This window comes from Rhea pennata, unplaced genomic scaffold (genome assembly GCF_028389875.1).
Source record: "Rhea pennata isolate bPtePen1 unplaced genomic scaffold, bPtePen1.pri scaffold_71, whole genome shotgun sequence".
Taxonomy (NCBI): domain Eukaryota; kingdom Metazoa; phylum Chordata; class Aves; order Rheiformes; family Rheidae; genus Rhea; species Rhea pennata.
The window spans coordinates 247,596-273,883 of record NW_026907699.1 but is presented as its reverse complement, the minus strand read 5'-3'; positions in this window follow the sequence as shown (position 1 = coordinate 273,883).

Below are 26,288 nucleotides of genomic sequence, written 5' to 3'. Positions count from 1 at the left end.
CCCAGGACAAACTGCGAACAGGTGCCTGGCTTGCGCTTCTATGTGCCGAGACTTGGAGCTGGCCAGCGCGCACCTTCCCGCTGTGTGTGCTGCTGTCCGCAAACAGCCTCCAAACAAAGCAGGGCGCTAAGGCAAGAGAACTAAGAGCCCCAGGAGGGAATCTGCCTGCGAGGGAAGCTGTGCAGCACATCCCTTGTTCCACTCGCCACTTCCCTCACTCTTAGGCAAAGCCCATCTCAGCTGGCTTGTAGGCGTGCCTCCGTGCTCAGAAGCAGCCCCGTGGCAGGTAGGACAGTGCGAGATGTCTTCTGGGCACGCAGCATGCTGCTTCCCATGCCCGGGACAAACCGCGAGCAGGTGCCTCGCTTGCGCTTCTATGTGCCGAGAATTGGAGCTGACCAGCGCGCACCTTCCCGCTGTGTGTGCTGCTGTCCGCAAACAGCCTCCAAACAAAGCAGGGCACTAAGGCAAGAGAACTAAGAGCCCCAGGAGGGAATCTGCCTGCGAGGGAAGCTGTGCAGCACATCCCTTGTTCCGCTCGCCACTTCCCTGACTCTTTGGCAAAGCCCATCTCAGCTGGCTTGTAGGCGTGCCTCCGTGCTCAGAAGCAGCCCCGAGGAAGGCAGGACAGTGCGGGATGTTTTCTGGGCACGCAGCATGCTGCTTCCCATGCCCGGGACAAACTGCGAGCAGGTGCCTCGCTTGCGCTTCTATGTGCCGAGACTTGGAGCTGACCAGCGCGCACCTTCCCGCTGTGTGTGCTGCTGTCCGCAAACAGCCTCCAAACAAAGCAGGGCACTAAGGCAAGAGAAGTAAGTGCCCCAGGAGGGAATCTGCCTGCGAGGGAAGCTGTGCAGCACATCCCTTGTTCCACTCGCCACTTCCCTGACTCTTAGGCAAAGCCCATCTCAGCTTGCTTGTAGGCGTGCCTCCGTGCTCAGAAGCAGCCCCGAGGAAGGCAGGACAGTGCGGGATGTCTTCTGGGCACGCAGCATGCTGCTTCCCATGCCCGGGACAAACTGCGAGCAGGTGCCTCGCTTGCGCTTCAATCTGCCGAGACTTGGAGCTGGCCAGCGCGCACCTTCCCGCTGTGTGTGCTGCTGTCCGCAAACAGCCTCCAAACAAAGCAGGGCACTAAGGCAAGAGAAGTAAGCGCCCCAGGAGGGAATCTGCCTGCGAGGGAAGCTGTGCAGCACATCCCTTGTTCCGCTCGCCACTTCCCTGACTCTTAGGCAAAGCCCATCTCAGCTGGCTTGTAGGCGTGCCTCCGTGCTCAGAAGCAGCCCCGTGGCAGGTAGGACAGTGCGAGATGTCTTCTGGGCACGCAGCATGCTGCTTCCCATGCCCGGGACAAACTGCGAGCAGGTGCCTCGCTTGCGCTTCAATCTGCCGAGACTTGGAGCTGGCCAGCGCGCACCTTCCCGCTGTGTGTGCTGCTGTCCGCAAACAGCCTCCAAACAAAGCAGGGCACTAAGGCAAGAGAACTAAGTGCCCCAGGAGGGAATCTGCCTGCGAGGGAAGCTGTGCAGCACATCCCTTGTTCCACTCGCCACTTCCCTCACTCTTAGGCAAAGCCCATCTCAGCTGGCTTGTAGGCGTGCCTCCGTGCTCAGAAGCAGCCCCGTGGCAGGTAGGACAGTGCGAGATGTCTTCTGGGCACGCAGCATGCTGCTTCCCATGCCCGGGACAAACTGCGAGCAGGTGCCTGGCTTGCGCTTCTATGTGCCGAGACTTGGAGCTGGCCAGCGCGCACCTTCCCGCTGTGTGTGCTGCTGTCCGCAAACAGCCTCCAAACAAAGCAGGGCACTAAGGCAAGAGAACTAAGTGCTCCAGGAGGGAATCTGCCTGCGAGGGAAGCTGTGCAGCACATCCCTTGTTCCGCTCGCCACTTCCCTCACTCTTAGGCAAAGCCCATCTCAGCTTGCTTGTAGGTGTGCCTCCATGCTCAGAAGCAGCCCCGAGGAAGGCAGGACAGTGCGGGATGTCTTCTGGGCACGCAGCATGCTGCTTCCCATGCCCGGGACAAACCGCGAGCAGGTGCCTGGCTTGCGCTTGTATGTGCCGAGACTTGGAGTTGGCCAGCGCGCACCTTCCCGCTGTGTGTGCTGCTGTCTGCAAACAGCCTCCAAACAAAGCAGGGCACTAAGGCAAGAGAAGTAAGCGCCCCAGGAGGGAATCTGCCTGCGAGGGAAGCTGTGCAGCACATCCCTTGTTCCGCTCGCCACTTCCCTGACTCTTAGGCAAAGCCCATCTCAGCTGGCTTGTAGGTGTGCCTCCGTGCTCAGAAGCAGCCCCGAGGAAGGCAGGACAGTGCGGGATGTCTTCTGGGCATGCAGCATGCTGCTTCCCATCCCCGGACAAACTGCGAGCAGGTGCCTCGCTTGCGCTTCAATCTGCCGAGACTTGGAGCTGGCCAGCGCGCACCTTCCCGCTGTGTGTGCTGCTGTCCGCAAACAGCCTCCAAACAAAGCAGGGCACTAAGGCAAGAGAACTAAGAGCCCCAGGAGGGAATCTGCCTGCGAGGGAAGCTGTGCAGCACATCCCTTGTTCCACTCGCCACTTCCCTGACTCTTTGGCAAAGCCCATCTCAGCTGGCTTGTAGGTGTGCCTCCGTGCTCAGAAGCAGCCCCGAGGAAGGCAGGACAGTGCGGGATGTCTTCTGGGCACGCAGCATGCTGCTTCCCATGCCCGGGACAAACCGCGAGCAGGTGCCTCGCTTGCGCTTCAATCTGCCGAGACTTGGAGCTGACCAGCGCGCATCTTCCCGCTGTGTGTGCTGCTGTCCGCAAACAGCCTCCAAACAAAGCAGGGCACTAAGGCAAGAGAAGTAAGCGCCCCAGGAGGGAATCTGCCTGCGAGGGAAGCTGTGCAGCACATCCCTTGTTCCGCTCGCCACTTCCCTGACTCTTTGGCAAAGCCCATCTCAGCTGGCTTGTAGGCGTGCCTCCGTGCTCAGAAGCAGCCCCGTGGCATGTAGGACAGTGCGAGATGTCTTCTGGGCACGCAGCATGCTGCTTCCCATGCCCAGGACAAACTGCGAACAGGTGCCTGGCTTGCGCTTCTATGTGCCGAGACTTGGAGCTGGCCAGCGCGCACCTTCCCGCTGTGTGTGCTGCTGTCCGCAAACAGCCTCCAAACAAAGCAGGGCGCTAAGGCAAGAGAACTAAGAGCCCCAGGAGGGAATCTGCCTGCGAGGGAAGCTGTGCAGCACATCCCTTGTTCCACTCGCCACTTCCCTCACTCTTAGGCAAAGCCCATCTCAGCTGGCTTGTAGGCGTGCCTCCGTGCTCAGAAGCAGCCCCGTGGCAGGTAGGACAGTGCGAGATGTCTTCTGGGCACGCAGCATGCTGCTTCCCATGCCCGGGACAAACCGCGAGCAGGTGCCTCGCTTGCGCTTCTATGTGCCGAGAATTGGAGCTGACCAGCGCGCACCTTCCCGCTGTGTGTGCTGCTGTCCGCAAACAGCCTCCAAACAAAGCAGGGCGCTAAGGCAAGAGAACTAAGAGCCCCAGGAGGGAATCTGCCTGCGAGGGAAGCTGTGCAGCACATCCCTTGTTCCGCTCGCCACTTCCCTGACTCTTAGGCAAAGCCCATCTCAGCTGGCTTGTAGGCGTGCCTCCGTGCTCAGAAGCAGCCCCGAGGAAGGCAGGACAGTGCGGGATGTTTTCTGGGCACGCAGCATGCTGCTTCCCATGCCCGGGACAAACTGCGAGCAGGTGCCTCGCTTGCGCTTCTATGTGCCGAGACTTGGAGCTGACCAGCGCGCACCTTCCCGCTGTGTGTGCTGCTGTCCGCAAACAGCCTCCAAAGAAAGCAGGGCACTAAGGCAAGAGAAGTAAGTGCCCCAGGAGGGAATCTGCCTGCGAGGGAAGCTGTGCAGCACATCCCTTGTTCCACTCGCCACTTCCCTGACTCTTAGGCAAAGCCCATCTCAGCTTGCTTGTAGGCGTGCCTCCGTGCTCAGAAGCAGCCCCGAGGAAGGCAGGACAGTGCGGGATGTCTTCTGGGCACGCAGCATGCTGCTTCCCATGCCCGGGACAAATTGCGAGCAGGTGCCTCGCTTGCGCTTCAATCTGCCGAGACTTGGAGCTGGCCAGCGCGCACCTTCCCGCTGTGTGTGCTGCTGTCCGCAAACAGCCTCCAAACAAAGCAGGGCACTAAGGCAGGAGAACTAAGAGCCCCAGGAGGGAATCTGCCTGCGAGGGAAGCTGTGCAGCACATCCCTTGTTCCGCTCGCCACTTCCCTGACTCTTTGGCAAAGCCCATCTCAGCTGGCTTGTAGGCGTGCCTCCGTGCTCAGAATCAGCCCCGAGGAAGGCAGGACAGTGCGGGATGTTTTCTGGGCACGCAGCATGCTGCTTCCCATGCCCGGGACAAACTGCGAGCAGGTGCCTCGCTTGCGCTTCCATCTGCCGAGACTTGGAGCTGGCCAGCGCGCACCTTCCCGCTGTGTGTGCTGCTGTCCGCAAACAGCCTCCAAACAAAGCAGGGCACTAAGGCAAGAGAAGTAAGCGCCCCAGGAGGGAATCTGCCTGCGAGGGAAGCTGTGCAGCACATCCCTTGTTCCGCTCGCCACTTCCCTGACTCTTAGGCAAAGCCCATCTCAGCTGGCTTGTAGGTGTGCCTCCGTGCTCAGAAGCAGCCCCGAGGAAGGCAGGACAGTGCGGGATGTCTTCTGGGCACGCAGCATGCTGCTTCCCATGCCCGGGACAAACTGCGAGCAGGTGCCTCGCTTGCGCTTCTATGTGCCGAGACTTGGAGCTGACCAGCGCGCACCTTCCCGCTGTGTGTGCTGCTGTCCGCAAACAGCCTCCAAACAAAGCAGGGCACTAAGGCAAGAGAAGTAAGTGCCCCAGGAGGGAATCTGCCTGCGAGGGAAGCTGTGCAGCACATCCCTTGTTCCACTCGCCACTTCCCTGACTCTTAGGCAAAGCCCATCTCAGCTGGCTTGTAGGCGTGCCTCCGTGCTCAGAAGCAGCCCCGTGGCAGGCAGGGCAGTGCGAGATGTCTTCTGGGCACGCAGCATGCTGCTTCCCATGCCCGGGACAAACCGCGAGCAGGTGCCTCGCTTGCGCTTCTATGTGCCGAGACTTGGAGCTGGCCAGCGTGCACCTTCCCGCTGTGTGTGCTGCTGTCCGCAAACAGCCTCCAAACAAAGCAGGGCACTAAGGCAGGAGAACTAAGAGCCCCAGGAGGGAATCTGCCTGCAAGGGAAGCTGTGCAGCACATCCCTTGTTCCGCTCGCCACTTCCCTGACTCTTTGGCAAAGCCCATCTCAGCTGGCTTGTAGGTGTGCCTCCGTGCTCAGAAGCAGCCCCGAGGAAGGCAGGACAGTGCGGGATGTCTTCTGGGCACGCAGCATGCTGCTTCCCATGCCCGGGACAAACCGCGAGCAGGTGCCTCGCTTGCGCTTCTATGTGCCGAGACTTGGAGCTGGCCAGCGCGCACCTTCCCGCTGTGTGTGCTGCTGTCCGCAAACAGCCTCCAAACAAAGCAGGGCGCTAAGGCAAGAGAACTAAGAGCCCCAGGAGGGAATCTGCCTGCGAGGGAAGCTGTGCAGCACATCCCTTGTTCCGCTCGCCACTTCCCTGACTCTTAGGCAAAGCCCATCTCAGCTGGCTTGTAGGCGTGCCTCCGTGCTCAGAAGCAGCCCCGTGGCAGGTAGGACAGTGCGAGATGTCTTCTGGGCACGCAGCATGCTGCTTCCCATGCCCGGGACAAACTGCGAGCAGGTGCCTCGCTTGCGCTTCAATCTGCCGAGACTTGGAGCTGGCCAGCGCGCACCTTCCCGCTGTGTGTGCTGCTGTCCGCAAACAGCCTCCAAACAAAGCAGGGCACTAAGGCAAGAGAACTAAGTGCCCCAGGAGGGAATCTGCCTGCGAGGGAAGCTGTGCAGCACATCCCTTGTTCCGCTCGCCACTTCCCTGACTCTTAGGCAAAGCCCATCTCAGCTGGCTTGTAGGCGTGCCTCCGTGCTCAGAAGCAGCCCCGAGGAAGGCAGGACAGTGCGGGATGTCTTCTGGGCACGCAGCATGCTGCTTCCCATGCCCGGGACAAACCGCGAGCAGGTGCCTGGCTTGCGCTTCTATGTGCCGAGACTTGGAGCTGGCCAGCGCGCACCTTCCCGCTGTGTGTGCTGCTGTCCGCAAACAGCCTCCAAACAAAGCAGGGCGCTAAGGCAAGAGAACTAAGAGCCCCAGGAGGGAATCTGCCTGCGAGGGAAGCTGTGCAGCACATCCCTTGTTCCGCTCGCCACTTCCCTGACTCTTAGGCAAAGCCCATCTCAGCTTGCTTGTAGGTGTGCCTCCGTGCTCAGAAGCAGCCCCGAGGAAGGCAGGACAGTGCGGGATGTCTTCTGGGCACGCAGCATGCTGCTTCCCATGCCCGGGACAAACCGCGAGCAGGTGCCTGGCTTGCGCTTCAATCTGCCGAGACTTGGAGATGACCAGCGCGCACCTTCCCGCTGTGTGTGCTGCTGTCCGCAAACAGCCTCCAAACAAAGCAGGGCACTAAGGCAAGAGAAGTAAGCGCCCCAGGAGGGAATCTGCCTGCGAGGGAAGCTGTGCAGCACATCCCTTGTTCCGCTCGCCACTTCCCTGACTCTTAGGCAAAGCCCATCTCAGCTGGCTTGTAGGCGTGCCTCCGTGCTCAGAAGCAGCCCCGTGGCAGGTAGGACAGTGCGAGATGTCTTCTGGGCACGCAGCATGCTGCTTCCCATGCCCGGGACAAACTGCGAGCAGGTGCCTCGCTTGCGCTTCAATCTGCCGAGACTTGGAGCTGGCCAGCGCGCACCTTCCCGCTGTGTGTGCTGCTGTCCGCAAACAGCCTCCAAACAAAGCAGGGCACTAAGGCAAGAGAACTAAGTGCCCCAGGAGGGAATCTGCCTGCGAGGGAAGCTGTGCAGCACATCCCTTGTTCCGCTCGCCACTTCCCTGACTCTTAGGCAAAGCCCATCTCAGCTTGCTTGTAGGTGTGCCTCCGTGCTCAGAAGCAGCCCCGAGGAAGGCAGGACAGTGCGGGATGTCTTCTGGGCACACAGCATGCTGCTTCCCATGCCCGGGACAAACCGCGAGCAGGTGCCTCGCTTGCGCTTCAATCTGCCGAGACTTGGAGCTGACCAGCGCGCACCTTCCCGCTGTGTGTGCTGCTGTCCGCAAACAGCCTCCAAACAAAGCAGGGCACTAAGGCAAGAGAAGTAAGCGCCCCAGGAGGGAATCTGCCTGCGAGGGAAGCTGTGCAGCACATCCCTTGTTCCGCTCGCCACTTCCCTGACTCTTAGGCAAAGCCCATCTCAGCTGGCTTGTAGGCGTGCCTCCGTGCTCAGAAGCAGCCCCGTGGCAGGTAGGACAGTGCGAGATGTCTTCTGGGCACGCAGCATGCTGCTTCCCATGCCCGGGACAAACTGCGAGCAGGTGCCTCGCTTGCGCTTCAATCTGCCGAGACTTGGAGCTGGCCAGCGCGCACCTTCCCGCTGTGTGTGCTGCTGTCCGCAAACAGCCTCCAAACAAAGCAGGGCACTAAGGCAAGAGAACTAAGTGCCCCAGGAGGGAATCTGCCTGCGAGGGAAGCTGTGCAGCACATCCCTTGTTCCGCTCGCCACTTCCCTGACTCTTAGGCAAAGCCCATCTCAGCTGGCTTGTAGGCGTGCCTCCGTGCTCAGAAGCAGCCCCGTGGCAGGTAGGACAGTGCGAGATGTCTTCTGGGCACGCAGCATGCTGCTTCCCATGCCCAGGACAAACTGCGAACAGGTGCCTGGCTTGCGCTTCAATCTGCCGAGACTTGGAGCTGGCCAGCGCGCACCTTCCCGCTGTGTGTGCTGCTGTCCGCAAACAGCCTCAAAACAAAGCAGGGCGCTAAGGCAAGAGAACTAAGAGCCCCAGGAGGGAATCTGCCTGCGAGGGAAGCTGTGCAGCACATCCCTTGTTCCACTCGCCACTTCCCTGACTCTTAGGCAAAGCCCATCTCAGCTGGCTTGTAGGCGTGCCTCCGTGCTCAGAAGCAGCCCCGAGGAAGGCAGGACAGTGCGGGATGTCTTCTGGGCACGCAGCATGCTGCTTCCCATGCCCGGGACAAACCGCGAGCAGGTGCCTCGCTTGTGCTTCAATCTGCCGAGACTTGGAGCTGGCCAGCGCGCACCTTCCCGCTGTGTGTGCTGCTGTCCGCAAACAGCCTCCAAACAAAGCAGGGCACTAAGGCAGGAGAACTAAGAGCCCCAGGAGGGAATCTGCCTGCGAGGGAAGCTGTGCAGCACATCCCTTGTTCCGCTCGCCACTTCCCTGACTCTTTGGCAAAGCCCATCTCAGCTGGCTTGTAGGCGTGCCTCCGTGCTCAGAATCAGCCCCGAGGAAGGCAGGACAGTGCGGGATGTTTTCTGGGCACGCAGCATGCTGCTTCCCATGCCCGGGACAAACTGCGAGCAGGTGCCTCGCTTGCGCTTCAATCTGCCGAGACTTGGAGCTGGCCAGCGCGCACCTTCCCGCTGTGTGTGCTGCTGTCCGCAAACAGCCTCCAAACAAAGCAGGGCACTAAGGCAAGAGAACTAAGCGCCCCAGGAGGGAATCTGCCTGCGAGGGAAGCTGTGCAGCACATCCCTTGTTCCGCTCGCCACTTCCCTGACTCTTAGGCAAAGCCCATCTCAGCTGGCTTGTAAGTGTGCCTCCGTGCTCAGAAGCAGCCCCGAGGAAGGCAGGACAGTGCGGGATGTCTTCTGGGCACGCAGCATGCTGCTTCCCATGCCCGGGACAAACTGCGAGCAGGTGCCTCGCTTGCGCTTCAATCTGCCGAGACTTGGAGCTGGCCAGCGCGCACCTTCCCGCTGTGTGTGCTGCTGTCCGCAAACAGCCTCCAAACAAAGCAGGGCACTAAGGCAAGAGAACTAAGTGCCCCAGGACGGAATCTGCCTGCGAGGGAAGCTGTGCAGCACATCCCTTGTTCCGCTCGCCACTTCCCTGACTCTTAGGCAAAGCCCATCTCAGCTTGCTTGTAGGTGTGCCTCCGTGCTCAGAAGCAGCCCCGAGGAAGGCAGGACAGTGCGGGATGTCTTCTGGGCACACAGCATGCTGCTTCCCATGCCCGGGACAAACCGCGAGCAGGTGCCTCGCTTGCGCTTCAATCTGCCGAGACTTGGAGCTGGCCAGCGCGCACCTTCCCGCTGTGTGTGCTGCTGTCCGCAAACAGCCTCCAAACAAAGCAGGGCACTAAGGCAAGAGAACTAAGTGCCCCAGGACGGAATCTGCCTGCGAGGGAAGCTGTGCAGCACATCCCTTGTTCCGCTCGCCACTTCCCTGACTCTTAGGCAAAGCCCATCTCAGCTTGCTTGTAGGTGTGCCTCCGTGCTCAGAAGCAGCCCCGAGGAAGGCAGGACAGTGCGGGATGTCTTCTGGGCACACAGCATGCTGCTTCCCATGCCCGGGACAAACCGCGAGCAGGTGCCTCGCTTGCGCTTCAATCTGCCGAGACTTGGAGCTGACCAGCGCGCACCTTCCCGCTGTGTGTGCTGCTGTCCGCAAACAGCCTCCAAACAAAGCAGGGCACTAAGGCAAGAGAAGTAAGCGCCCCAGGAGGGAATCTGCCTGCGAGGGAAGCTGTGCAGCACATCCCTTGTTCCGCTCGCCACTTCCCTGACTCTTAGGCAAAGCCCATCTCAGCTGGCTTGTAGGCGTGCCTCCGTGCTCAGAAGCAGCCCCGTGGCAGGTAGGACAGTGCGAGATGTCTTCTGGGCACGCAGCATGCTGCTTCCCATGCCCGGGACAAACTGCGAGCAGGTGCCTCGCTTGCGCTTCAATCTGCCGAGACTTGGAGCTGGCCAGCGCGCACCTTCCCGCTGTGTGTGCTGCTGTCCGCAAACAGCCTCCAAACAAAGCAGGGCACTAAGGCAAGAGAACTAAGTGCCCCAGGAGGGAATCTGCCTGCGAGGGAAGCTGTGCAGCACATCCCTTGTTCCGCTCGCCACTTCCCTGACTCTTAGGCAAAGCCCATCTCAGCTGGCTTGTAGGCGTGCCTCCGTGCTCAGAAGCAGCCCCGTGGCAGGTAGGACAGTGCGAGATGTCTTCTGGGCACGCAGCATGCTGCTTCCCATGCCCAGGACAAACTGCGAACAGGTGCCTGGCTTGCGCTTCAATCTGCCGAGACTTGGAGCTGGCCAGCGCGCACCTTCCCGCTGTGTGTGCTGCTGTCCGCAAACAGCCTCAAAACAAAGCAGGGCGCTAAGGCAAGAGAACTAAGAGCCCCAGGAGGGAATCTGCCTGCGAGGGAAGCTGTGCAGCACATCCCTTGTTCCACTCGCCACTTCCCTGACTCTTAGGCAAAGCCCATCTCAGCTGGCTTGTAGGCGTGCCTCCGTGCTCAGAAGCAGCCCCGAGGAAGGCAGGACAGTGCGGGATGTCTTCTGGGCACGCAGCATGCTGCTTCCCATGCCCGGGACAAACCGCGAGCAGGTGCCTCGCTTGTGCTTCAATCTGCCGAGACTTGGAGCTGGCCAGCGCGCACCTTCCCGCTGTGTGTGCTGCTGTCCGCAAACAGCCTCCAAACAAAGCAGGGCACTAAGGCAGGAGAACTAAGAGCCCCAGGAGGGAATCTGCCTGCGAGGGAAGCTGTGCAGCACATCCCTTGTTCCGCTCGCCACTTCCCTGACTCTTTGGCAAAGCCCATCTCAGCTGGCTTGTAGGCGTGCCTCCGTGCTCAGAATCAGCCCCGAGGAAGGCAGGACAGTGCGGGATGTTTTCTGGGCACGCAGCATGCTGCTTCCCATGCCCGGGACAAACTGCGAGCAGGTGCCTCGCTTGCGCTTCAATCTGCCGAGACTTGGAGCTGGCCAGCGCGCACCTTCCCGCTGTGTGTGCTGCTGTCCGCAAACAGCCTCCAAACAAAGCAGGGCACTAAGGCAAGAGAAGTAAGCGCCCCAGGAGGGAATCTGCCTGCGAGGGAAGCTGTGCAGCACATCCCTTGTTCCGCTCGCCACTTCCCTGACTCTTAGGCAAAGCCCATCTCAGCTGGCTTGTAGGTGTGCCTCCGTGCTCAGAAGCAGCCCCGAGGAAGGCAGGACAGTGCGGGATGTCTTCTGGGCACGCAGCATGCTGCTTCCCATGCCCGGGACAAACTGCGAGCAGGTGCCTCGCTTGCGCTTCTATGTGCCGAGACTTGGAGCTGACCAGCGCGCACCTTCCCGCTGTGTGTGCTGCTGTCCGCAAACAGCCTCCAAACAAAGCAGGGCACTAAGGCAAGAGAAGTAAGTGCCCCAGGAGGGAATCTGCCTGCGAGGGAAGCTGTGCAGCACATCCCTTGTTCCACTCGCCACTTCCCTGACTCTTAGGCAAAGCCCATCTCAGCTTGCTTGTAGGCGTGCCTCCGTGCTCAGAAGCAGCCCCGAGGAAGGCAGGACAGTGCGGGATGTCTTCTGGGCACGCAGCATGCTGCTTCCCATGCCCAGGACAAATTGCGAGCAGGTGCCTCGCTTGCGCTTCAATCTGCCGAGACTTGGAGCTGGCCAGCGCGCACCTTCCCGCTGTGTGTGCTGCTGTCCGCAAACAGCCTCCAAACAAAGCAGGGCACTAAGGCAAGAGAAGTAAGCGCCCCAGGAGGGAATCTGCCTGCGAGGGAAGCTGTGCAGCACATCCCTTGTTCCGCTCGCCACTTCCCTCACTCTTAGGCAAAGCCCATCTCAGCTGGCTTGTAGGTGTGCCTCCGTGCTCAGAATCAGCCCCGAGGAAGGCAGGACAGTGCGGGATGTCTTCTGGGCACGCAGCATGCTGCTTCCCATGCCCGGGACAAACCGCGAGCAGGTGCCTGGCTTGCGCTTCAATCTGCCGAGACTTGGAGCTGGCCAGCGCGCACCTTCCCGCTGTGTGTGCTGCTGTCCGCAAACAGCCTCCAAACAAAGCAGGGCACTAAGGCAGGAGAACTAAGCGCCCCAGGAGGGAATCTGCCTGCGAGGGAAGCTGTGCAGCACATCCCTTGTTCCGCTCGCCACTTCCCTGACTCTTAGGCAAAGCCCATCTCAGCTGGCTTGTAGGCGTGCCTCCGTGCTCAGAATCAGCCCCGAGGAAGGCAGGACAGTGCGGGATGTTTTCTGGGCACGCAGCATGCTGCTTCCCATGCCCGGGACAAACTGCGAGCAGGTGCCTCGCTTGCGCTTCCATCTGCCGAGACTTGGAGCTGGCCAGCGCGCACCTTCCCGCTGTGTGTGCTGCTGTCCGCAAACAGCCTCCAAACAAAGCAGGGCACTAAGGCAAGAGAAGTAAGCGCCCCAGGAGGGAATCTGCCTGCGAGGGAAGCTGTGCAGCACATCCCTTGTTCCGCTCGCCACTTCCCTGACTCTTAGGCAAAGCCCATCTCAGCTGGCTTGTAGGTGTGCCTCCGTGCTCAGAAGCAGCCCCGAGGAAGGCAGGACAGTGCGGGATGTCTTCTGGGCACGCAGCATGCTGCTTCCCATGCCCGGGACAAACTGCGAGCAGGTGCCTCGCTTGCGCTTCTATGTGCCGAGACTTGGAGCTGACCAGCGCGCACCTTCCCGCTGTGTGTGCTGCTGTCCGCAAACAGCCTCCAAACAAAGCAGGGCACTAAGGCAAGAGAAGTAAGTGCCCCAGGAGGGAATCTGCCTGCGAGGGAAGCTGTGCAGCACATCCCTTGTTCCACTCGCCACTTCCCTGACTCTTAGGCAAAGCCCATCTCAGCTGGCTTGTAGGCGTGCCTCCATGCTCAGAAGCAGCCCCGTGGCAGGCAGGGCAGTGCGAGATGTCTTCTGGGCACGCAGCATGCTGCTTCCCATGCCCGGGACAAACCGCGAGCAGGTGCCTCGCTTGTGCTTCAATCTGCCGAGACTTGGAGCTGGCCAGCGCGCACCTTCCCGCTGTGTGTGCTGCTGTCCGCAAACAGCCTCCAAACAAAGCAGGGCACTAAGGCAGGAGAACTAAGAGCCCCAGGAGGGAATCTGCCTGCGAGGGAAGCTGTGCAGCACATCCCTTGTTCCGCTCGCCACTTCCCTGACTCTTTGGCAAAGCCCATCTCAGCTGGCTTGTAGGCGTGCCTCCGTGCTCAGAATCAGCCCCGAGGAAGGCAGGACAGTGCGGGATGTTTTCTGGGCACGCAGCATGCTGCTTCCCATGCCCGGGACAAACTGCGAGCAGGTGCCTCGCTTGCGCTTCAATCTGCCGAGACTTGGAGCTGGCCAGCGCGCACCTTCCCGCTGTGTGTGCTGCTGTCCGCAAACAGCCTCCAAACAAAGCAGGGCACTAAGGCAAGAGAAGTAAGCGCCCCAGGAGGGAATCTGCCTGCGAGGGAAGCTGTGCAGCACATCCCTTGTTCCGCTCGCCACTTCCCTGACTCTTAGGCAAAGCCCATCTCAGCTGGCTTGTAGGTGTGCCTCCGTGCTCAGAAGCAGCCCCGAGGAAGGCAGGACAGTGCGGGATGTCTTCTGGGCACGCAGCATGCTGCTTCCCATGCCCGGGACAAACTGCGAGCAGGTGCCTCGCTTGCGCTTCTATGTGCCGAGACTTGGAGCTGACCAGCGCGCACCTTCCCGCTGTGTGTGCTGCTGTCCGCAAACAGCCTCCAAACAAAGCAGGGCACTAAGGCAAGAGAAGTAAGTGCCCCAGGAGGGAATCTGCCTGCGAGGGAAGCTGTGCAGCACATCCCTTGTTCCACTCGCCACTTCCCTGACTCTTAGGCAAAGCCCATCTCAGCTTGCTTGTAGGCGTGCCTCCGTGCTCAGAAGCAGCCCCGAGGAAGGCAGGACAGTGCGGGATGTCTTCTGGGCACGCAGCATGCTGCTTCCCATGCCCAGGACAAATTGCGAGCAGGTGCCTCGCTTGCGCTTCAATCTGCCGAGACTTGGAGCTGGCCAGCGCGCACCTTCCCGCTGTGTGTGCTGCTGTCCGCAAACAGCCTCCAAACAAAGCAGGGCACTAAGGCAAGAGAAGTAAGCGCCCCAGGAGGGAATCTGCCTGCGAGGGAAGCTGTGCAGCACATCCCTTGTTCCGCTCGCCACTTCCCTCACTCTTAGGCAAAGCCCATCTCAGCTGGCTTGTAGGTGTGCCTCCGTGCTCAGAATCAGCCCCGAGGAAGGCAGGACAGTGCGGGATGTCTTCTGGGCACGCAGCATGCTGCTTCCCATGCCCGGGACAAACCGCGAGCAGGTGCCTGGCTTGCGCTTCAATCTGCCGAGACTTGGAGCTGGCCAGCGCGCACCTTCCCGCTGTGTGTGCTGCTGTCCGCAAACAGCCTCCAAACAAAGCAGGGCACTAAGGCAGGAGAACTAAGCGCCCCAGGAGGGAATCTGCCTGCGAGGGAAGCTGTGCAGCACATCCCTTGTTCCGCTCGCCACTTCCCTGACTCTTAGGCAAAGCCCATCTCAGCTGGCTTGTAGGCGTGCCTCCGTGCTCAGAATCAGCCCCGAGGAAGGCAGGACAGTGCGGGATGTTTTCTGGGCACGCAGCATGCTGCTTCCCATGCCCGGGACAAACTGCGAGCAGGTGCCTCGCTTGCGCTTCCATCTGCCGAGACTTGGAGCTGGCCAGCGCGCACCTTCCCGCTGTGTGTGCTGCTGTCCGCAAACAGCCTCCAAACAAAGCAGGGCACTAAGGCAAGAGAAGTAAGCGCCCCAGGAGGGAATCTGCCTGCGAGGGAAGCTGTGCAGCACATCCCTTGTTCCGCTCGCCACTTCCCTGACTCTTAGGCAAAGCCCATCTCAGCTGGCTTGTAGGTGTGCCTCCGTGCTCAGAAGCAGCCCCGAGGAAGGCAGGACAGTGCGGGATGTCTTCTGGGCACGCAGCATGCTGCTTCCCATGCCCGGGACAAACTGCGAGCAGGTGCCTCGCTTGCGCTTCTATGTGCCGAGACTTGGAGCTGACCAGCGCGCACCTTCCCGCTGTGTGTGCTGCTGTCCGCAAACAGCCTCCAAACAAAGCAGGGCACTAAGGCAAGAGAAGTAAGTGCCCCAGGAGGGAATCTGCCTGCGAGGGAAGCTGTGCAGCACATCCCTTGTTCCACTCGCCACTTCCCTGACTCTTAGGCAAAGCCCATCTCAGCTGGCTTGTAGGCGTGCCTCCATGCTCAGAAGCAGCCCCGTGGCAGGCAGGGCAGTGCGAGATGTCTTCTGGGCACGCAGCATGCTGCTTCCCATGCCCGGGACAAACCGCGAGCAGGTGCCTCGCTTGCGCTTGTATGTGCCGAGACTTGGAGCTGGCCAGCGCGCACCTTCCCGCTGTGTGTGCTGCTGTCCGCAAACAGCCTCCAAACAAAGCAGGGCGCTAAGGCAAGAGAACTAAGAGCCCCAGGAGGGAATCTGCCTGCGAGGGAAGCTGTGCAGCACATCCCTTGTTCCGCTCGCCACTTCCCTGACTCTTAGGCAAAGCCCATCTCAGCTGGCTTGTAGGCGTGCCTCCGTGCTCAGAAGCAGCCCCGTGGCAGGTAGGACAGTGCGAGATGTCTTCTGGGCACGCAGCATGCTGCTTCCCATGCCCGGGACAAACTGCGAGCAGGTGCCTCGCTTGCGCTTCAATCTGCCGAGACTTGGAGCTGGCCAGCGCGCACCTTCCCGCTGTGTGTGCTGCTGTCCGCAAACAGCCTCCAAACAAAGCAGGGCACTAAGGCAAGAGAACTAAGTGCCCCAGGAGGGAATCTGCCTGCGAGGGAAGCTGTGCAGCACATCCCTTGTTCCACTCGCCACTTCCCTGACTCTTAGGCAAAGCCCATCTCAGCTGGCTTGTAGGCGTGCCTCCGTGCTCAGAAGCAGCCCCGAGGAAGGCAGGACAGTGCGGGATGTCTTCTGGGCACGCAGCATGCTGCTTCCCATGCCCGGGACAAACCGCGAGCAGGTGCCTGGCTTGCGCTTCTATGTGCCGAGACTTGGAGCTGGCCAGCGCGCACCTTCCCGCTGTGTGTGCTGCTGTCCGCAAACAGCCTCCAAACAAAGCAGGGCGCTAAGGCAAGAGAACTAAGAGCCCCAGGACGGAATCTGCCTGCGAGGGAAGCTGTGCAGCACATCCCTTGTTCCGCTCGCCACTTCCCTGACTCTTAGGCAAAGCCCATCTCAGCTTGCTTGTAGGTGTGCCTCCGTGCTCAGAAGCAGCCCCGAGGAAGGCAGGACAGTGCGGGATGTCTTCTGGGCACGCAGCATGCTGCTTCCCATGCCCGGGACAAACCGCGAGCAGGTGCCTGGCTTGCGCTTCAATCTGCCGAGACTTGGAGATGACCAGCGCGCACCTTCCCGCTGTGTGTGCTGCTGTCCGCAAACAGCCTCCAAACAAAGCAGGGCACTAAGGCAAGAGAAGTAAGCGCCCCAGGAGGGAATCTGCCTGCGAGGGAAGCTGTGCAGCACATCCCTTGTTCCGCTCGCCACTTCCCTGACTCTTAGGCAAAGCCCATCTCAGCTGGCTTGTAGGCGTGCCTCCGTGCTCAGAAGCAGCCCCGTGGCAGGTAGGACAGTGCGAGATGTCTTCTGGGCACGCAGCATGCTGCTTCCCATGCCCGGGACAAACTGCGAGCAGGTGCCTCGCTTGCGCTTCAATCTGCCGAGACTTGGAGCTGGCCAGCGCGCACCTTCCCGCTGTGTGTGCTGCTGTCCGCAAACAGCCTCCAAACAAAGCAGGGCACTAAGGCAAGAGAACTAAGTGCCCCAGGAGGGAATCTGCCTGCGAGGGAAGCTGTGCAGCACATCCCTTGTTCCGCTCGCCACTTCCCTGACTCTTAGGCAAAGCCCATCTCAGCTTGCTTGTAGGTGTGCCTCCGTGCTCAGAAGCAGCCCCGAGGAAGGCAGGACAGTGCGGGATGTCTTCTGGGCACACAGCATGCTGCTTCCCATGCCCGGGACAAACCGCGAGCAGGTGCCTCGCTTGCGCTTCAATCTGCCGAGACTTGGAGCTGACCAGCGCGCACCTTCCCGCTGTGTGTGCTGCTGTCCGCAAACAGCCTCCAAACAAAGCAGGGCACTAAGGCAAGAGAAGTAAGCGCCCCAGGAGGGAATCTGCCTGCGAGGGAAGCTGTGCAGCACATCCCTTGTTCCGCTCGCCACTTCCCTGACTCTTAGGCAAAGCCCATCTCAGCTGGCTTGTAGGCGTGCCTCCGTGCTCAGAAGCAGCCCCGTGGCAGGTAGGACAGTGCGAGATGTCTTCTGGGCACGCAGCATGCTGCTTCCCATGCCCGGGACAAACTGCGAGCAGGTGCCTCGCTTGCGCTTCAATCTGCCGAGACTTGGAGCTGGCCAGCGCGCACCTTCCCGCTGTGTGTGCTGCTGTCCGCAAACAGCCTCCAAACAAAGCAGGGCACTAAGGCAAGAGAAGTAAGCGCCCCAGGAGGGAATCTGCCTGCGAGGGAAGCTGTGCAGCACATCCCTTGTTCCGCTCGCCACTTCCCTGACTCTTAGGCAAAGCCCATCTCAGCTGGCTTGTAGGCGTGCCTCCGTGCTCAGAAGCAGCCCCGTGGCAGGTAGGACAGTGCGAGATGTCTTCTGGGCACGCAGCATGCTGCTTCCCATGCCCAGGACAAACTGCGAACAGGTGCCTGGCTTGCGCTTCAATCTGCCGAGACTTGGAGCTGGCCAGCGCGCACCTTCCCGCTGTGTGTGCTGCTTTCCGCAAACAGCCTCAAAACAAAGCAGGGCGCTAAGGCAAGAGAACTAAGAGCCCCAGGAGGGAATCTGCCTGCGAGGGAAGCTGTGCAGCACATCCCTTGTTCCACTCGCCACTTCCCTGACTCTTAGGCAAAGCCCATCTCAGCTGGCTTGTAGGCGTGCCTCCGTGCTCAGAATCAGCCCCGAGGAAGGCAGGACAGTGCGGGATGTCTTCTGGGCACGCAGCATGCTGCTTCCCATGCCCGGGACAAACCGCGAGCAGGTGCCTCGCTTGTGCTTCAATCTGCCGAGACTTGGAGCTGGCCAGCGCGCACCTTCCCGCTGTGTGTGCTGCTGTCCGCAAACAGCCTCCAAACAAAGCAGGGCACTAAGGCAGGAGAACTAAGAGCCCCAGGAGGGAATCTGCCTGCGAGGGAAGCTGTGCAGCACATCCCTTGTTCCGCTCGCCACTTCCCTGACTCTTTGGCAAAGCCCATCTCAGCTGGCTTGTAGGCGTGCCTCCGTGCTCAGAATCAGCCCCGAGGAAGGCAGGACAGTGCGGGATGTTTTCTGGGCACGCAGCATGCTGCTTCCCATGCCCGGGACAAACTGCGAGCAGGTGCCTCGCTTGCGCTTCAATCTGCCGAGACTTGGAGCTGGCCAGCGCGCACCTTCCCGCTGTGTGTGCTGCTGTCCGCAAACAGCCTCCAAACAAAGCAGGGCACTAAGGCAAGAGAAGTAAGCGCCCCAGGAGGGAATCTGCCTGCGAGGGAAGCTGTGCAGCACATCCCTTGTTCCGCTCGCCACTTCCCTGACTCTTAGGCAAAGCCCATCTCAGCTGGCTTGTAGGTGTGCCTCCGTGCTCAGAAGCAGCCCCGAGGAAGGCAGGACAGTGCGGGATGTCTTCTGGGCACGCAGCATGCTGCTTCCCATGCCCGGGACAAACTGCGAGCAGGTGCCTCGCTTGCGCTTCAATCTGCCGAGGCTTGGAGCTGGCCAGCGCGCACCTTCCCGCTGTGTGTGCTGCTGTCCGCAAACAGCCTCCAAACAAAGCAGGGCACTAAGGCAAGAGAACTAAGTGCCCCAGGAGGGAATCTGCCTGCGAGGGAAGCTGTGCAGCACATCCCTTGTTCCGCTCGCCACTTCCCTGACTCTTAGGCAAAGCCCATCTCAGCTGGCTTGTAGGTGTGCCTCCGTGCTCAGAAGCAGCCCCGTGGCAGGTAGGACAGTGCGAGATGTCTTCTGGGCACGCAGCATGCTGCTTCCCATGCCCGGGACAAACTGCGAACAGGTGCCTGGCTTGCGCTTCAATCTGCCGAGACTTGGAGCTGGCCAGCGCGCACCTTCCCGCTGTGTGTGCTGCTGTCCGCAAACAGCCTCCAAACAAAGCAGGGCGCTAAGGCAAGAGAACTAAGAGCCCCAGGAGGGAATCTGCCTGCGAGGGAAGCTGTGCAGCACATCCCTTGTTCCACTCGCCACTTCCCTGACTCTTTGGCAAAGCCCATCTCAGCTGGCTTGTAGGCGTGCCTCCGTGCTCAGAAGCAGCCCCGTGGCAGGTAGGACAGTGCGAGATGTCTTCTGGGCACGCAGCATGCTGCTTCCCATGCCCGGGACAAACTGCGAACAGGTGCCTGGCTTGCGCTTCTATGTGCCGAGACTTGGAGCTGGCCAGCGCGCACCTTCCCGCTGTGTGTGCTGCTGTCCGCAAACAGCCTCCAAACAAAGCAGGGCGCTAAGGCAAGAGAACTAAGAGCCCCAGGAGGGAATCTGCCTGCGAGGGAAGCTGTGCAGCACATCCCTTGTTCCGCTCGCCACTTCCCTGACTCTTAGGCAAAGCCCATCTCAGCTGGCTTGTAGGCGTGCCTCCGTGCTCAGAAGCAGCCCCGTGGCAGGCAGGGCAGTGCGAGATGTCTTCTGGGCACGCAGCATGCTGCTTCCCATGCCCGGGACAAACCGCGAGCAGGTGCCTCGCTTGCGCTTCTATGTGCCGAGACTTGGAGCTGGCCAGCGTGCACCTTCCCGCTGTGTGTGCTGCTGTCCGCAAACAGCCTCCATACAAAGCAGGGCACTAAGGCAGGAGAACTAAGAGCCCCAGGAGGGAATCTGCCTGCGAGGGAAGCTGTGCAGCACATCCCTTGTTCCACTCGCCACTTCCCTGACTCTTTGGCAAAGCCCATCTCAGCTGGCTTGTAGGTGTGCCTCCGTGCTCAGAAGCAGCCCCGAGGAAGGCAGGACAGTGCGGGATGTCTTCTGGGCACGCAGCATGCTGCTTCCCATGCCCGGGACAAACCGCGAGCAGGTGCCTCGCTTGCGCTTCAATCTGCCGAGACTTGGAGCTGACCAGCGCGCATCTTCCCGCTGTGTGTGCTGCTGTCCGCAAACAGCCTCCAAACAAAGCAGGGCACTAAGGCAAGAGAAGTAAGCGCCCCAGGAGGGAATCTGCCTGCGAGGGAAGCTGTGCAGCACATCCCTTGTTCCGCTCACCACTTCCCTGACTCTTTGGCAAAGCCCATCTCAGCTGGCTTGTAGGCGTGCCTCCGTGCTCAGAAGCAGCCCCGTGGCATGTAGGACAGTGCGAGATGTCTTCTGGGCACGCAGCATGCTGCTTCCCATGCCCAGGACAAACTGCAAACAGGTGCCTGGCTTGCGCTTCTATGTGCCGAGACTTGGAGCTGGCCAGCGCGCACCTTCCCGCTGTGTGTGCTGCTGTCCGCAAACAGCCTCCAAACAAAGCAGGGCGCTAAGGCAAGAGAACTAAGAGCCCCAGGAGGGAATCTGCCTGCGAGGGAAGCTGTGCAGCACATCCCTTGTTCCACTCGCCACTTCCCTCACTCTTAGGCAAAGCCCATCTCAGCTGGCTTGTAGGCGTGCCTCCGTGCTCAGAAGCAGCCCCGTGGCAGGTAGGACAGTGCGAGATGTCTTCTGGGCACGCAGCATGCTGCTTCCCATGCCCGGGACAAACCGCGAGCAGGTGCCTCGCTTGCGCTTCTATGTGCCGAGAATTGGAGCTGACCAGCGCGCACCTTCCCGCTGTGTGTGCTGCTGTCCGCAAACAGCCTCCAAACAAAGCAGGGCACTAAGGCAAGAGAAGTAAGCGCCCCAGGAGGGAATCTGCCTGCGAGGGAAGCTGTGCAGCACATCCCTTGTTCCGCTCGCCACTTCCCTGACTCTTTGGCAAAGCCCATCTCAGCTGGCTTGTAGGCGTGCCTCCGTGCTCAGAAGCAGCCCCGAGGAAGGCAGGACAGTGCGGGATGTTTTCTGGGCACGCAGCATGCTGCTTCCCATGCCCGGGACAAACTGCGAGCAGGTGCCTCGCTTGCGCTTCTATGTGCCGAGACTTGGAGCTGACCAGCGCGCACCTTCCCGCTGTGTGTGCTGCTGTCCGCAAACAGCCTCCAAACAAAGCAGGGCACTAAGGCAAGAGAAGTAAGTGCCCCAGGAGGGAATCTGCCTGCGAGGGAAGCTGTGCAGCACATCCCTTGTTCCACTCGCCACTTCCCTGACTCTTAGGCAAAGCCCATCTCAGCTTGCTTGTAGGCGTGCCTCCGTGCTCAGAAGCAGCCCCGAGGAAGGCAGGACAGTGCGGGATGTCTTCTGGGCACGCAGCATGCTGCTTCCCATGCCCGGGACAAACTGCGAGCAGGTGCCTCGCTTGCGCTTCAATCTGCCGAGACTTGGAGCTGGCCAGCGCGCACCTTCCCGCTGTGTGTGCTGCTGTCCGCAAACAGCCTCCAAACAAAGCAGGGCACTAAGGCAAGAGAAGTAAGCGCCCCAGGAGGGAATCTGCCTGCGAGGGAAGCTGTGCAGCACATCCCTTGTTCCGCTCGCCACTTCCCTGACTCTTAGGCAAAGCCCATCTCAGCTGGCTTGTAGGCGTGCCTCCGTGCTCAGAAGCAGCCCCGTGGCAGGTAGGACAGTGCGAGATGTCTTCTGGGCACGCAGCATGCTGCTTCCCATGCCCGGGACAAACTGCGAGCAGGTGCCTCGCTTGCGCTTCAATCTGCCGAGACTTGGAGCTGGCCAGCGCGCACCTTCCCGCTGTGTGTGCTGCTGTCCGCAAACAGCCTCCAAACAAAGCAGGGCACTAAGGCAAGAGAACTAAGTGCCCCAGGAGGGAATCTGCCTGCGAGGGAAGCTGTGCAGCACATCCCTTGTTCCACTCGCCACTTCCCTCACTCTTAGGCAAAGCCCATCTCAGCTGGCTTGTAGGCGTGCCTCCGTGCTCAGAAGCAGCCCCGTGGCAGGTAGGACAGTGCGAGATGTCTTCTGGGCACGCAGCATGCTGCTTCCCATGCCCGGGACAAACTGCGAGCAGGTGCCTGGCTTGCGCTTCTATGTGCCGAGACTTGGAGCTGGCCAGCGCGCACCTTCCCGCTGTGTGTGCTGCTGTCCGCAAACAGCCTCCAAACAAAGCAGGGCACTAAGGCAAGAGAACTAAGTGCTCCAGGAGGGAATCTGCCTGCGAGGGAAGCTGTGCAGCACATCCCTTGTTCCGCTCGCCACTTCCCTCACTCTTAGGCAAAGCCCATCTCAGCTTGCTTGTAGGTGTGCCTCCATGCTCAGAAGCAGCCCCGAGGAAGGCAGGACAGTGCGGGATGTCTTCTGGGCACGCAGCATGCTGCTTCCCATGCCCGGGACAAACCGCGAGCAGGTGCCTGGCTTGCGCTTGTATGTGCCGAGACTTGGAGCTGGCCAGCGCGCACCTTCCCGCTGTGTGTGCTGCTGTCCGCAAACAGCCTCCAAACAAAGCAGGGCACTAAGGCAAGAGAAGTAAGCGCCCCAGGAGGGAATCTGCCTGCGAGGGAAGCTGTGCAGCACATCCCTTGTTCCGCTCACCACTTCCCTGACTCTTTGGCAAAGCCCATCTCAGCTGGCTTGTAGGCGTGCCTCCGTGCTCAGAAGCAGCCCCGTGGCATGTAGGACAGTGCGAGATGTCTTCTGGGCACGCAGCATGCTGCTTCCCATGCCCAGGACAAACTGCGAACAGGTGCCTGGCTTGCGCTTCTATGTGCCGAGACTTGGAGCTGGCCAGCGCGCACCTTCCCGCTGTGTGTGCTGCTGTCCGCAAACAGCCTCCAAACAAAGCAGGGCGCTAAGGCAAGAGAACTAAGAGCCCCAGGAGGGAATCTGCCTGCGAGGGAAGCTGTGCAGCACATCCCTTGTTCCACTCGCCACTTCCCTCACTCTTAGGCAAAGCCCATCTCAGCTGGCTTGTAGGCGTGCCTCCGTGCTCAGAAGCAGCCCCGTGGCAGGTAGGACAGTGCGAGATGTCTTCTGGGCACGCAGCATGCTGCTTCCCATGCCCGGGACAAACCGCGAGCAGGTGCCTCGCTTGCGCTTCTATGTGCCGAGAATTGGAGCTGACCAGCGCGCACCTTCCCGCTGTGTGTGCTGCTGTCCGCAAACAGCCTCCAAACAAAGCAGGGCACTAAGGCAAGAGAACTAAGAGCCCCAGGAGGGAATCTGCCTGCGAGGGAAGCTGTGCAGCACATCCCTTGTTCCGCTCGCCACTTCCCTGACTCTTAGGCAAAGCCCATCTCAGCTGGCTTGTAGGCGTGCCTCCGTGCTCAGAAGCAGCCCCGAGGAAGGCAGGACAGTGCGGGATGTTTTCTGGGCACGCAGCATGCTGCTTCCCATGCCCGGGACAAACTGCGAGCAGGTGCCTCGCTTGCGCTTCTATGTGCCGAGACTTGGAGCTGACCAGCGCGCACCTTCCCGCTGTGTGTGCTGCTGTCCGCAAACAGCCTCCAAAGAAAGCAGGGCACTAAGGCAAGAGAAGTAAGTGCCCCAGGAGGGAATCTGCCTGCGAGGGAAGCTGTGCAGCACATCCCTTGTTCCACTCGCCACTTCCCTGACTCTTAGGCAAAGCCCATCTCAGCTTGCTTGTAGGCGTGCCTCCGTGCTCAGAAGCAGCCCCGAGGAAGGCAGGACAGTGCGGGATGTCTTCTGGGCACGCAGCATGCTGCTTCCCATGCCCGGGACAAATTGCGAGCAGGTGCCTCGCTTGCGCTTCAATCTGCCGAGACTTGGAGCTGGCCAGCGCGCACCTTCCCGCTGTGTGTGCTGCTGTCCGCAAACAGCCTCCAAACAAAGCAGGGCACTAAGGCAGGAGAACTAAGAGCCCCAGGAGGGAATCTGCCTGCGAGGGAAGCTGTGCAGCACATCCCTTGTTCCGCTCGCCACTTCCCTGACTCTTTGGCAAAGCCCATCTCAGCTGGCTTGTAGGCGTGCCTCCGTGCTCAGAATCAGCCCCGAGGAAGGCAGGACAGTGCGGGATGTTTTCTGGGCACGCAGCATGCTGCTTCCCATGCCCGGGACAAACTGCGAGCAGGTGCCTCGCTTGCGCTTCAATCTGCCGAGACTTGGAGCTGGCCAGCGCGCACCTTCCCGCTGTGTGTGCTGCTGTCCGCAAACAGCCTCCAAACAAAGCAGGGCACTAAGGCAAGAGAAGTAAGCGCCCCAGGAGGGAATCTGCCTGCGAGGGAAGCTGTGCAGCACATCCCTTGTTCCGCTCGCCACTTCCCTCACTCTTAGGCAAAGCCCATCTCAGCTGGCTTGTAGGTGTGCCTCCGTGCTCAGAAGCAGCCCCGAGGAAGGCAGGACAGTGCGGGATGTCTTCTGGGCACGCAGCATGCTGCTTCCCATGCCCGGGACAAACTGCGAGCAGGTGCCTCGCTTGCGCTTCTATGTGCCGAGACTTGGAGCTGACCAGCGCGCACCTTCCCGCTGTGTGTGCTGCTGTCCGCAAACAGCCTCCAAACAAAGCAGGGCACTAAGGCAAGAGAAGTAAGTGCCCCAGGAGGGAATCTGCCTGCGAGGGAAGCTGTGCAGCACATCCCTTGTTCCACTCGCCACTTCCCTGACTCTTAGGCAAAGCCCATCTCAGCTGGCTTGTAGGCGTGCCTCCGTGCTCAGAAGCAGCCCCGTGGCAGGCAGGGCAGTGCGAGATGTCTTCTGGGCACGCAGCATGCTGCTTCCCATGCCCGGGACAAACCGCGAGCAGGTGCCTCGCTTGCGCTTCTATGTGCCGAGACTTGGAGCTGGCCAGCGTGCACCTTCCCGCTGTGTGTGCTGCTGTCCGCAAACAGCCTCCAAACAAAGCAGGGCACTAAGGCAGGAGAACTAAGAGCCCCAGGAGGGAATCTGCCTGCAAGGGAAGCTGTGCAGCACATCCCTTGTTCCGCTCGCCACTTCCCTGACTCTTTGGCAAAGCCCATCTCAGCTGGCTTGTAGGTGTGCCTCCGTGCTCAGAAGCAGCCCCGAGGAAGGCAGGACAGTGCGGGATGTCTTCTGGGCACGCAGCATGCTGCTTCCCATGCCCGGGACAAACCGCGAGCAGGTGCCTCGCTTGCGCTTGTATGTGCCGAGACTTGGAGCTGGCCAGCGCGCACCTTCCCGCTGTGTGTGCTGCTGTCCGCAAACAGCCTCCAAACAAAGCAGGGCGCTAAGGCAAGACAACTAAGAGCCCCAGGAGGGAATCTGCCTGCGAGGGAAGCTGTGCAGCACATCCCTTGTTCCGCTCGCCACTTCCCTGACTCTTAGGCAAAGCCCATCTCAGCTGGCTTGTAGGCGTGCCTCCGTGCTCAGAAGCAGCCCCGTGGCAGGTAGGACAGTGCGAGATGTCTTCTGGGCACGCAGCATGCTGCTTCCCATGCCCGGGACAAACTGCGAGCAGGTGCCTCGCTTGCGCTTCAATCTGCCGAGACTTGGAGCTGGCCAGCGCGCACCTTCCCGCTGTGTGTGCTGCTGTCCGCAAACAGCCTCCAAACAAAGCAGGGCACTAAGGCAAGAGAACTAAGTGCCCCAGGAGGGAATCTGCCTGCGAGGGAAGCTGTGCAGCACATCCCTTGTTCCGCTCGCCACTTCCCTGACTCTTAGGCAAAGCCCATCTCAGCTGGCTTGTAGGCGTGCCTCCGTGCTCAGAAGCAGCCCCGAGGAAGGCAGGACAGTGCGGGATGTCTTCTGGGCACGCAGCATGCTGCTTCCCATGCCCGGGACAAACCGCGAGCAGGTGCCTGGCTTGCGCTTCTATGTGCCGAGACTTGGAGCTGGCCAGCGCGCACCTTCCCGCTGTGTGTGCTGCTGTCCGCAAACAGCCTCCAAACAAAGCAGGGCGCTAAGGCAAGAGAACTAAGAGCCCCAGGAGGGAATCTGCCTGCGAGGGAAGCTGTGCAGCACATCCCTTGTTCCGCTCGCCACTTCCCTGACTCTTAGGCAAAGCCCATCTCAGCTTGCTTGTAGGTGTGCCTCCGTGCTCAGAAGCAGCCCCGAGGAAGGCAGGACAGTGCGGGATGTCTTCTGGGCACGCAGCATGCTGCTTCCCATGCCCGGGACAAACCGCGAGCAGGTGCCTGGCTTGCGCTTCAATCTGCCGAGACTTGGAGATGACCAGCGCGCACCTTCCCGCTGTGTGTGCTGCTGTCCGCAAACAGCCTCCAAACAAAGCAGGGCACTAAGGCAAGAGAAGTAAGCGCCCCAGGAGGGAATCTGCCTGCGAGGGAAGCTGTGCAGCACATCCCTTGTTCCGCTCGCCACTTCCCTGACTCTTAGGCAAAGCCCATCTCAGCTGGCTTGTAGGCGTGCCTCCGTGCTCAGAAGCAGCCCCGTGGCAGGTAGGACAGTGCGAGATGTCTTCTGGGCACGCAGCATGCTGCTTCCCATGCCCGGGACAAACTGCGAGCAGGTGCCTCGCTTGCGCTTCAATCTGCCGAGACTTGGAGCTGGCCAGCGCGCACCTTCCCGC